The following is a 10,999-nucleotide window of genomic DNA, read 5'->3' as shown; positions in this document are numbered from 1 at the left end:
AAGGCATGTGCCGAGCTATGATGTTTGAAATTCTGCAAACCCTAGGTAATCGTTATGGCATTTAGTTCTTTTGTTACTAAGGTTAAAGAGGGAAAGGAAGTTTTAAATGTTTAATTAATTAGTAATGAGATTAGACAACCAAAATTTAGAGCAATTCCTAACATTGCATACAAGCAAGACTCATTTGGTGTGCTATTGATGATACCACCACAAGTTTTAATGATTCAAGGTGTAAGATGTTACACATGTAAGGTGGGTAGCATAGGTGACATGGAGATTAGATACCTATATGGAAAATTATGTGAAAACAAAATATTGAAGGAGGAATATAAGATTGTAGAAAGAAAAGTGTTAATCATATCTTGTGTCATATGTGTGAATATTTATTTGTTTTCATACTATGGATCTATATGCTTAATTTGATATTTTAGTTTATATGCAAATTTTGAGATGGATGTGTGGTGAATGAATTTATGGTTAAAGTTTTGAAGGGCTAATTCACAACCCCCCCCGCCCCTCAGAGTCTACTTTCCCTATTGTATTTCCAACATAGGGAATCTTATATAATTCATTGACACAATGATCATAATTGCATCTCATAATGACACTCTATTAAAGAGGGGCAAAATATAGACACCCAAAAATGGTTCACACCTGTGTATCCCCTTCTTAACATGTCGTCTATCTTGTGTCATTTTCCATTCAATTTCTAACTAAAATTTCCCTTATCTTGCATCGTAATCTTGATCACTTTAACCAACTTGATCATGTTCAAAATCATTATCAAAATGCTCAAAACTCACTTTCAATCATGTCAATCATTTTAATATCATTTCTAGTCAACCCTAATCATTTATAATAGATCAAACATTTTCAAAACACTTTCAAAATAATGTTTGGCATTGTTGAGTCCTTGAGTGCCTAATCAAACCCTTTTAAAAAAGAATCAAAACCCTCATCAAATAATCAAAACTAGTCATATTTCTCATTATCATCATTTTGGTTAGTAATCAATTAATTTATCTTCTAGGGATAGATAACCGATAGTTTATCCCAAAGTCCTAGTTGAATAAATAAATTGACTTTATTTATTCTCCCTCTTCCCATGTCTTCAATATTTAATTGATTTATATTAAATTCTGATATTCACATCATGATTTATATTAGTTAATTGACTAATTTGTCATTTACGAGATTTTTTAAATTCCTATTTCTAGTTTCCATTTTGTGGTAATATGTAATTTTTTTAATTCAACATAACCATCCCCTCACCCCCCCCCCCCCCCCCCCCCCCCCCCCCCCCCCCCTCCCAATTGTACTTCTAATCCCTATAATCACACTTCATGATTTCTTACATCTTTTCTCACTCATTTTTCAATAACTTGGCCTCTAATTTTCCTATCAATTTGCTCCACCTTCCCTTTTGCTTTTTCATTGATTTATGCATTCTAAATTGTGCATTCAATTTTTTTATAATTAGGACAATCTTTCATTTGCATATTCAATCAAGTTTCCAAATCTGCATTTTGGTCTCCAATTCATATAAATTGAGATCAAATATTCAATTTCTTACCATCATTATAGTCATTATCTTTCTTTCATTGTATCAATATGGGAGCTGCATCCACTCTTTTGGAGAAGCAAGAAAGGTTATAATTGTCAAATTAAGGGAGTTTACTTCTTTGTTGTACGTTTCGTCTCAATTTCTTTTTAGGGATTAAGAATCATTGTGGATGCTTTTGAGTTTGATGATTCCTCTTGTGTGTATGTTTTCCCCATTTTCTAGTCCTAAAAAAGACAGTGCCCCCAAGATGGGGTAAGTGGGAAACACCCAACCAAAAAAGACTTTATTATTGTAAAAGGCATTGGGAGTTATTTTCCTATTGGATGACATATTATAACTATAATTTTGTAATTGATATAAGCCTTGTTTAAAATGGATTAGGGTTAGGGATTTTCATATGACAATTTAGTAGCTTCTTACAGTTGTATTGAGTCGCAATGGATTGTAGATTGTAATTAGGTTGAATAACTAGAAAATAGTACTAGACTCTCTATTTGGTGGATGTAGCCCAAGGTTGGGTGAACCACTATCTTTGTGTCTTTTGTAGGCTTTATTCCTTTGTGTTATTGGTTATATTTGCATGTAAATGTTATATTTTTGTCTTCTAGTCTTAACAAATAATATCTTAATGAATTTTTTTTCTCAAATAGTTTATAAAAATTATGTCAATGAAAAGTGAGTGTAAGATTTTATAGGCAGTTAGTTTCAAGTTGATATCAAATTAAATTATTTTTTATATTTTTAGAAATATCTAGTAGTCCATATTAAGTTTATGGTTTTTGTGTTTGAATTTGATGTAGGTAGTGGAAAAGTTGCAAGTAAACCCACATATTCTACCCCTTCCCTCTTGCAAACCAATATTGTTTAACGTACAAGTATTTTCAATCTACCAAGTTTTCAATTTCTCAATCCTTGATTTCATGCCTAAAAAATTCAAGGTCCTTTCATGTCGAACCATAAGTTTTTGTTCTTCTAGTATTTTACTATTTTTAAAGCTCAAAATGTCCAAATATTGGCACATGAACAAACACTTGTATAACATGCTAGCTTCTAGTAACAATTTCCCATTTAGCAATTATTTTGGTCATAACCCTCTTTTCCCTCTCTTAATATCTATATTATTGTGGACACTTACATTAATGAAACTTAATGTCAAACACATTTTTCTTAGATTATTTTGAATAGAGATTTAATCTAGGATCTTATCCTTATTTTATGTAAGGGGAAGACATCTAATGAAGAACTATCTAGATAAATTGGAAATTAGGACTTGTTTATTCACTTGCATAGATGCATAAAGTTGGCTCAAACAAAACTAGATGTTTCATATAAATAATCTCTTGTACCTTGATCTTGTAGATACATGAGAATAAAAGGTGTTCACAATATCTTAAAAGTATAAAGAATATAATAAGGTTATATAACTTGTTCTTAAGATAAAATTCTAAACTTAATATAAGGTGATAATAATAAAAAATAGCCATTGAAAATTATAAGAATTCCTAGGGTGGATTTATCTTATACCTAGTTGGCAACTCTAAAATCAAGGGTGAGCACAAGATATTTCTAGATTTGTAGAAAACCTCAATATAGTTTATGGGTATATAGTGATTTTTGTAAAGAGGCAATTCAAGACCCAATTAATCCTAATGAGTCTAAATCTTTAGAAGAAACATAGTTATTACTACCTATCCTTATGAGCTCATATGGTTAATTGTACTCTCATATGACAGATGGAGGAATGGGTAAATAATTATGTTATATTAATCATCATATATGGATAAAAGAGCTTGTATTAGCTAATAAAATTTGTTTGTCTTGTATTAGACAAGTTATTTCCAAAGTATTATTTAAGACTGCTATACAATTAAATGAATCACCTTAAATTAATTAAAGCAGACAAGTTATTACACATCCTTCATTTTGACACACTTCATGACAAAATAAAATTAGATCAAGTGGGATGTTACATATGGTATGAAAGCACTTAGTTCAAACTATTATTGTGAAATAGATTAGTCCCTTATTGGTTTTCTTCTCAAACCTACCTACCTACACTTTTGAAGTTACTTGATTCAATTTTAGGCTACACACATGATAATAATCTTTTTGTGTCTCATATCATATGATTATTATATGCTTTCCTAAGTGTCATCTTGTCTTTAAAAGTAAGGATTCTCTTATATTTGTGTTATGTATCGTAAGCATCTTGCGAATATTGTATTCATGCTTGTATACTAGATATTGCATCCTTGTGTTGTGAAATAGAATTCTTTATTACCTCTTTCTTATCTGCAAAAGGTTATTTGGTAATACAAATTTGATAGTCTTGGTTGGTGAATTCAATATATTATCAAAGCTTTGAATCTTGTGACCCTTTTCTTGATTTTGGAGATCTTAAGTAATCAATTTTTGGGGGGTTTATGCTAGACCAAATTTGATCAACAATAAAATGATATATTTGGATAAAAAATAAAATGATATATTTTTGTTTGGCAATATATTCAGTGGTGAATTTTCTTAACTAGTGAATAATACAAATTAGGGGTTTGTAATTGGTATATCATACAATTCTACTAGTAGGCCCAATCACCCATTTTTAATGAATTGTTAACCCAATACAAGTTAATTCACCACCGTAAAATCCTCAATAGCTACTATTTTGTGCCACCGATAGCTAAATGGTTCCAATGAATGTAATTAATATTGTTGCCTAAAATTTTGGATGCATGCAAGAATCCACCCAAGTATTTGCTAATAATTGATAAGCATTTTATTGTTTTAGGGAACCCATTTTTCCAATCAAATCATAATTGCATGGTAATTATAAGTCTCTAATTGCCTTAAAATTTGGAATGTATCATTTTATTAACACAAGATAATTGACAATCTTTTACTCATTGCATGTAAAATTCTCACCTAGATTTGTCAAAATTTGGTTGATATAAATACATCCAAAAGTGAGAATATTGTTGACACATTTTTTTTTTGGTTCATAGGCTCTCAATTCATATGATAACAAGTTACAACAATAGGTATTGTTGTATAATGATCTCTATAAAAAAATTAACGGTAAGTGAATATTTATTTTAGAGTGTATATATACCTAAATTTGATTAATTACATTAATTGAACTTGATTAGTCTAATCACATTTTTGATTAAATAAATACAAATTATTTAACTGATTAATGTCATCCCTTGGCTAAATTAATTTAATTAGTTAAGCTACCCACCCATTAATCAATTAATGGAAATCCATAACCCATTTGGTTAATTAATTACCCATTTCCTCTATTAAACAAAACAAATTAAATAATTTGACTTGTTTAATTAATTCTTTTTTCCTTTTCTCCTTTTCTCTAAGATGAATTAATGTAAATAAATTATTCATCTTTAGCACACATCTTTCAATATTTAACCATGCACTCTAACTTAACCCACTAACCCACACTTGGTCTCAACCAACTGTGAGGCCTCACCCCAACCCTTCGTAGCCTTAGTTGTTACTTTATCATTTTGATACTCATGACTCGAGATGTCGAGACATTATCAGATACTTGAACATACTATATTATTTCATGCTGTGTGATGTTATTTTCAGATATTTGATGTTTGTCATTTAATGTTTTATGTATATGTATGTTGATGAATTAAGTAAAAGGTAGGATTAACATTTTGGTTTAAGATATTTTAAATGGTTAAGAATTGAATAGGATGAGAGGAACCTTGATTTTGTTATAGATGGATGTTTTAATTTATGTGATTCCTGATACGTATATATACATATGTACATGTGATTTTCGGGACTACTGATGTGTGTAATGAGTGTGCAGATATTTTAGCCGAGGAAATCAACAGAGGAATAGAACTGATCCCTATGTGCTCTTTGTGGAAACCTTGTTTTTTGTAATCAAATTTATTGTGAGATGTATGTATGTATCTTCTACGATTAGTAAATGTTAATGTTCGTAACTGTGTTCTTTTAGTGTCGCTTGATACTCGTGAATTGTTTATGTTCTTCAGCGTGCTAGTTAGGGTTAGCTGTGTAACCTTTGGACCTAGGCCGGATTAAGTTAGTATCTTTTGCTAATTTGGTTCTTAATCGAGTTTAGTCATCCTTAATCCAGATTAGTGCTTAATCTACATTTTAGAGTTGTTAGTTGGTCCTTATTATTTTCCTAGCTTTTCTTTGGCTCTAAACCTATTCCAAAGGCTTTAAAACATGAAATAATTATACCCAAGGGGTATGGGTATGGGTTGGGGGTCTTTTCCAACCCCTAAGCCCCTTTTGTTGACTTTTGAGATCACTCAAAAAGTCTCATTTTACCTTTGTGCGGAAATTGCAAGTGGTTACCATGAGTTGCCTTACCCCACCTCCACTAAGTTTTTAACCATAGTATGGGTTGAGTTAGGAGTTTCTAGAATTGTAAGTGGGTGGGAGAAGTTATTGATCCTTTTGGTGGTTGAGTTTGAGGCTTATTTAGAGGCCCTTCTTGGTCTAGTGGGGGTTGTTACCCAATCTCTACATTTAGAGAGGAGTCTTGGAAGATTGAGGAAAGGAAGGGAAAAGCTCTACTCAAACTTGTTCATTTGCCATTACCTCTTTGTGAAGGTAGGATTTCTCATCTCCCTTGTTCAGATTCTCATGTTTGTTTCATGCTTATGCTACCTTGTTGTTGTTTGAATGTTTGTATGTTTGTGGGTATGTTGGGAAGCTTTGAAAACCATGTTACTTTGAATGATTTCCTTTCATATTTTTGTGGAATTTTGAGATGTTCTTGCATGGGTGTTTTGGCATTACTCACCCTTGGAGAGGGCAGAAGTTGCCAATTTCGGGAAAGGGCATTTTAGTTGGACTCCAACAGTGTAAAGTCTCTTCTCAGGACGAGAAGAGGGAGGGAGGGTAGGGTGTTATGGGCCCCTACCTGTCAGCATAAACCACGTATGAGTTTTGGCATGTAAGAATGGAAGAATGAAAGTTCTTGATTTATAGCCCCAATTGGGCACCTGGTTTGGTGTTGTGTTTGACATCTCCTATTGGAAAAATCCACCTTTCCCTAGTTTTGATTCATTGTGAATCCTATTGTGTAAACCTTGTATGATTATGCATGTTTGATTGTCTCTTGGTTATACTTGGTTGTCACCCGATTAGATTCTGTTCCCTCCACGGTTCGTAGAAATGTGTTGCAGAATTTGATATGGAACCCTTGATGAGGGTCATGAAGGAAATTTAATTTAAGTGTTGTAATTTAGGATTGAAATCCTATGTAATTTGTATCTCAAAACCTTGTTGTAATGGCAACGATGCCGGGTTTTCTTCTTGGTTCTTTCCCGGCTGAACCTTTGAATTAGGTTTGCCAATAAAATTGGTGTTTGAGTATAACTGGTTATCATGTGATTTAATCGTAATTTTAATTTAGATGGATGCACATCAAAAATAGGATAGAATTGATGTTGATTCAATTTGGAAAAATTTTCAAGTTTTCCTTATATGTTCAAAAAGAAAATTATGTTAAGGAAAGAAAATAATGGCTATGATTGATATATTGCAATTCAAGTTGTATGGGAGTTCAAACAAATATGGTGTTAATGTGCCACAAACTATTGTATCTATGCTTTAATTCTATTCAAAAATATTCACCTTGAAAAAAAAAATATTGCCTTGTAAATCCATACTTAGAAAAATTTTGGCAAAAAACAAAAAAAAATGTTTGCCCAAGAGCAAAAGCCCTCTGGATTTTGTATGGGCTTGGAAATTAAATGTCTTCTTGCAACAGAGAATATTCTTAAGAATATTCTTATTTAAAAAAAAATTGGGAGTAAAACAAATAGAAAGAATACATAGAATGTTTATAATAATAAAGATATTGAAAAAAAAAAAATCTATATAACATACCATCACAATTATCCAAAGTCTTACCAAATTAACTTTTGGCTTTAACTTCCCCTTGGTAGGCGTCAGTCTTGGTTTGTTTTCTTTTGAAATAAATGGGTTCATCATAGTCAAATTGGTGATGGGAGGGTGATGTCACCTATCCCCGATCCCATCATCCCATCTCCATCTTTTCCCTTGGAGCGCTCACCTCATTCTCTTATGGAGGATTTATTATGGTTTGAAGTTTTTTCTTGTTTATTTTTTCCCCCTTGCAAGTTGGACTCCCACCCATCTTGTTCTGCGCTTTGTTTTTTCTTGACTTAGGCCTGCACAACGCCTAGCGCTTGGGAAAGCGCATGGAGGGATGGGGGGAGATGTGACGTGGGTCACATCGTTTGGGTTTGTGTTGGGTTGTAGGAGTTAGTTTTAGGTGTTAGTAAGTAGGTTAGTATTTAGTGTTAGGTTAGTTAGTTTATGTTATGTTAGTTTAGTTTTTTTTTTTATTGTTATTTATTAATATTTTTTAATTAGTTAGTTTTACATGCAATTTTAATTTGTTAGTATAATTAGTTTAATTTTATTAAAGTTTTAAGCGAGTTTAAGTTTTAGTTAATTAGTGTATATTAAAGCTTGTTGGTAAACAGATTTGTCACAGAAGGATTTTCCTAATGGAGTGTATGTGGCAAATCGTTCACAACAGTTGGATAGGCCCTTGATATCTGGCCTTCCTCTACGTTTGGAGGGGTAGCTCCCTCGTAAGATATAATTTTTAAAGGGTTTTTCAATTAAAGAATCTAAAACTTCAAAATTTAAGAGAAAGTTGTGGAAGGTGAATGCACCACACGCCCTCACAACCTTCAGAGATTAACAAGATCGATAACAGAGATACCCAAGAACTACGCTTGAAAGCAACCTGTATTATTAAGCACATTCATTATCATCTGTAAACACTCGCATAGCACCATGAGAATGTCCACTACAACGTATAACAATTTGGATTTTAAAATAAGAAACCCAAAGTAGATCCCATTTCATTTCCTTGCACCAAGAAAAGCAATAGAGATTTTTCAATTCAGAGATAAAAAGTGTACATACTTTCCAAAATTTATCCCTAGATCAAAATTTCAGCATAGTGTTCCCTTATTTTTCCAACCCAAAAAGTCCCCCTTTTACAAAGCCAAAAGGTGTCCTTATATAGACATAGAGGTTAATAACTACCTCTCTGAGGTTAATAACCACCTCCCAAATATGTGATTTGGGTGAGGTTAATTAACCTCTACAAAATTAACCTATATGACTTGAAACTTGAACTTTAGATATTTTGAGGAGAAGATTGAATGATCAATCCTTATCGATCCTAAGATCATTTATCCAAATTACATCACTTTATTAATGAAAGCATTTCTATCTTAACAAGAAGATAAGACATATATGTGCCCGCCAAATGCTGATTTCATGTTTTGCATCTCTCTAACTATGTCTATATCCGTCAAATATGACAGCATATGAGTCAATCACCACATTATTTTGGGTGCATCTCTGGATTGAGCCTACTGTGCATTCGTAGGCTTAGAAAATCTGCTGCAAGAAGATCCACGAGTGACATATATATGAGAATTCCTGCAGAGGCTGAGCCGAACATTCCCTCTATAATTAGTGCTGTTGGATTATTTTCATTATATATGGATGAAATTGCAATTCCAATTGCTATTCCCGGAGGTGTAGCAATAGAAAAGAAGAAAGCCATAAATGCTGCCGATTTATCCTTGAACTTTGCCTGAACTATGGATCCTCCAAGTCCAATACCTTCAAAAAAAAAAAAAACTGATGGAATATCAAAGCAGCAATTAGAGGGCGTACGGTGCATGGACTCTTCGATGCCCCTAAGGATTTTCCAATTATCACAAAGTGAGCAACTATTCCAAGCTCTAAAACTTGAGAAATAACTCGGTGGCGAAGAAGAGTCTTCAGCAGTCGAATCAAATGCATGGGTGCCGACATGCGTATGACGATGACTCTGATGTTCTGACTCTCCACTATGAACTCCTAACTCCCCATTATTCCCAACTCCTACATCTGATACACTTGCAACCCTAGATATCATTTTCTTAAGGTGGGCACGTCGATAATGTCTAGTAGCCATAGAATCAGCCATGAGACTACCAATAGCTGCCATCATAGCTATAAACCCAGCAAATGGGAAGTTTTGCCAAGCAGCTCCCTTCAAGCAAGGGTTATCCAGAGACTGAAAGGCATTAGGAAGGATGTGAACAAAACCAGTTGCCACAATAACTCCTGCTGCAAAAGCCTTGATGATAATAAAGATATCTTTATCTGGTTTCAAAGCACTAATACTTCTCCCCAATATAGGCAAGTATACACCAGTGGTGCCGCCTATCAAAATAGAGGTAATTGCACCAAGTTTGAGTTTTAGAGCTTCATTCTTGTTTCTACAACTTTGAACCTAAGAACAATCTGCTTCCTATTGTCCTTTTCTACCTGCCACCCACTCGGCAATATTAATTTTGGAAGGAGGTACCGTCTGAAAGAGAAGTGACAAACTATCTCTGCTTTTGCTATGACATTTTAGCCTTATTTGTCAAATCAGATTATACGTTTAGATCCAATAAAAGATTCTTTTGTTTATTTGTGTATTGTCGTTGGTTGAGGCCTTGTTGGTAAACAGATTTCCAAAATCCATCAGTATGTTACTTTTCTTCTGTAACCTTCAATATGCCTTCTATCTGGGCACCCACGTTGGAGAGGTTAAGAAAAACGTGTTTTTGGATGTTATCATTAACCTTTTGAGAGGTTAATGGTTAGGAAAAATGTATTTTTGGTGGTTAACATTAACCTTTTATTTGGAGGTTAAGAAAAACATGTTTTTGGTGGTTAACATTAACCTTTTAAGAAGTTAAAGGTTAAGAAATACGTGTTTTTGGCGGCAATCATTAACCTTTTATATCTTGAGGCTCAGAAGCTGGATTTCAATGATCTCAAGTGCTGTGCGAAACTGGGAACAAGCCGGGGACATGGAAGTTTGGAGACTCACAAAAATTCAGCGATAAAATGGCTAATTAAAAGCTTAAAATTGGACAATTTAATAAAAATTAACCAAGGCTTATAAAATTGAAAGAATTTTACAACCGGGCAACAAAGCTAGATAGTATATGTCAAATTTTAGTTAGTATAGTTTATAATTTATGATTAATTTTAGATTTAAGATAGGTGTTGAAATGTTACTTTAGGTTTGAAATTTTGTAAGTATAAGTTGGCTTAGTATGAACGTTTTAATATTAGCGTCTTAGTATGTTCTAGTTTAAAATTCATTCATTCAATCTTAGTATAAATTAGAAAATGATAAAATAGTTGGTAGATGTATTATTAAGTAAGTCGAGTGATTAGTCAATAAATGTTAATTTATTTAGCACGTTCTTTTATTGATTAAATGTCAAAAGTTTTAGATTAGAAGTTTGTGAGAAATGTTAATATTGATTGTTTATGATTTTTTCATAATTATGTAAGTTGAGTTTTGATGACTATTAGTTATAGTTAAAT

At 32.7% G+C, this 10,999-nt stretch overlaps 1 pseudogene; it reads right to left on the bottom strand.

Moving 5' to 3' along the window:
* Positions 1–8,963: 8,963 nt before the first annotated feature.
* The window catches only part of LOC149551274 (zinc transporter 5-like), a 59,742-nt pseudogene continuing 57,706 nt past the window's right edge, over positions 8,964–10,999 (bottom strand).

Source organism: Cupressus sempervirens, chromosome 6, assembly GCF_028749045.1.
Source record: "Cupressus sempervirens isolate cs-2001-9-10 chromosome 6, ASM2874904v1, whole genome shotgun sequence".
Classification (NCBI taxonomy): domain Eukaryota; kingdom Viridiplantae; phylum Streptophyta; class Pinopsida; order Cupressales; family Cupressaceae; genus Cupressus; species Cupressus sempervirens.
The sequence above is the reverse complement of the archived record's forward strand: the minus strand, read 5'-3'. Positions and strand labels throughout refer to the sequence as shown.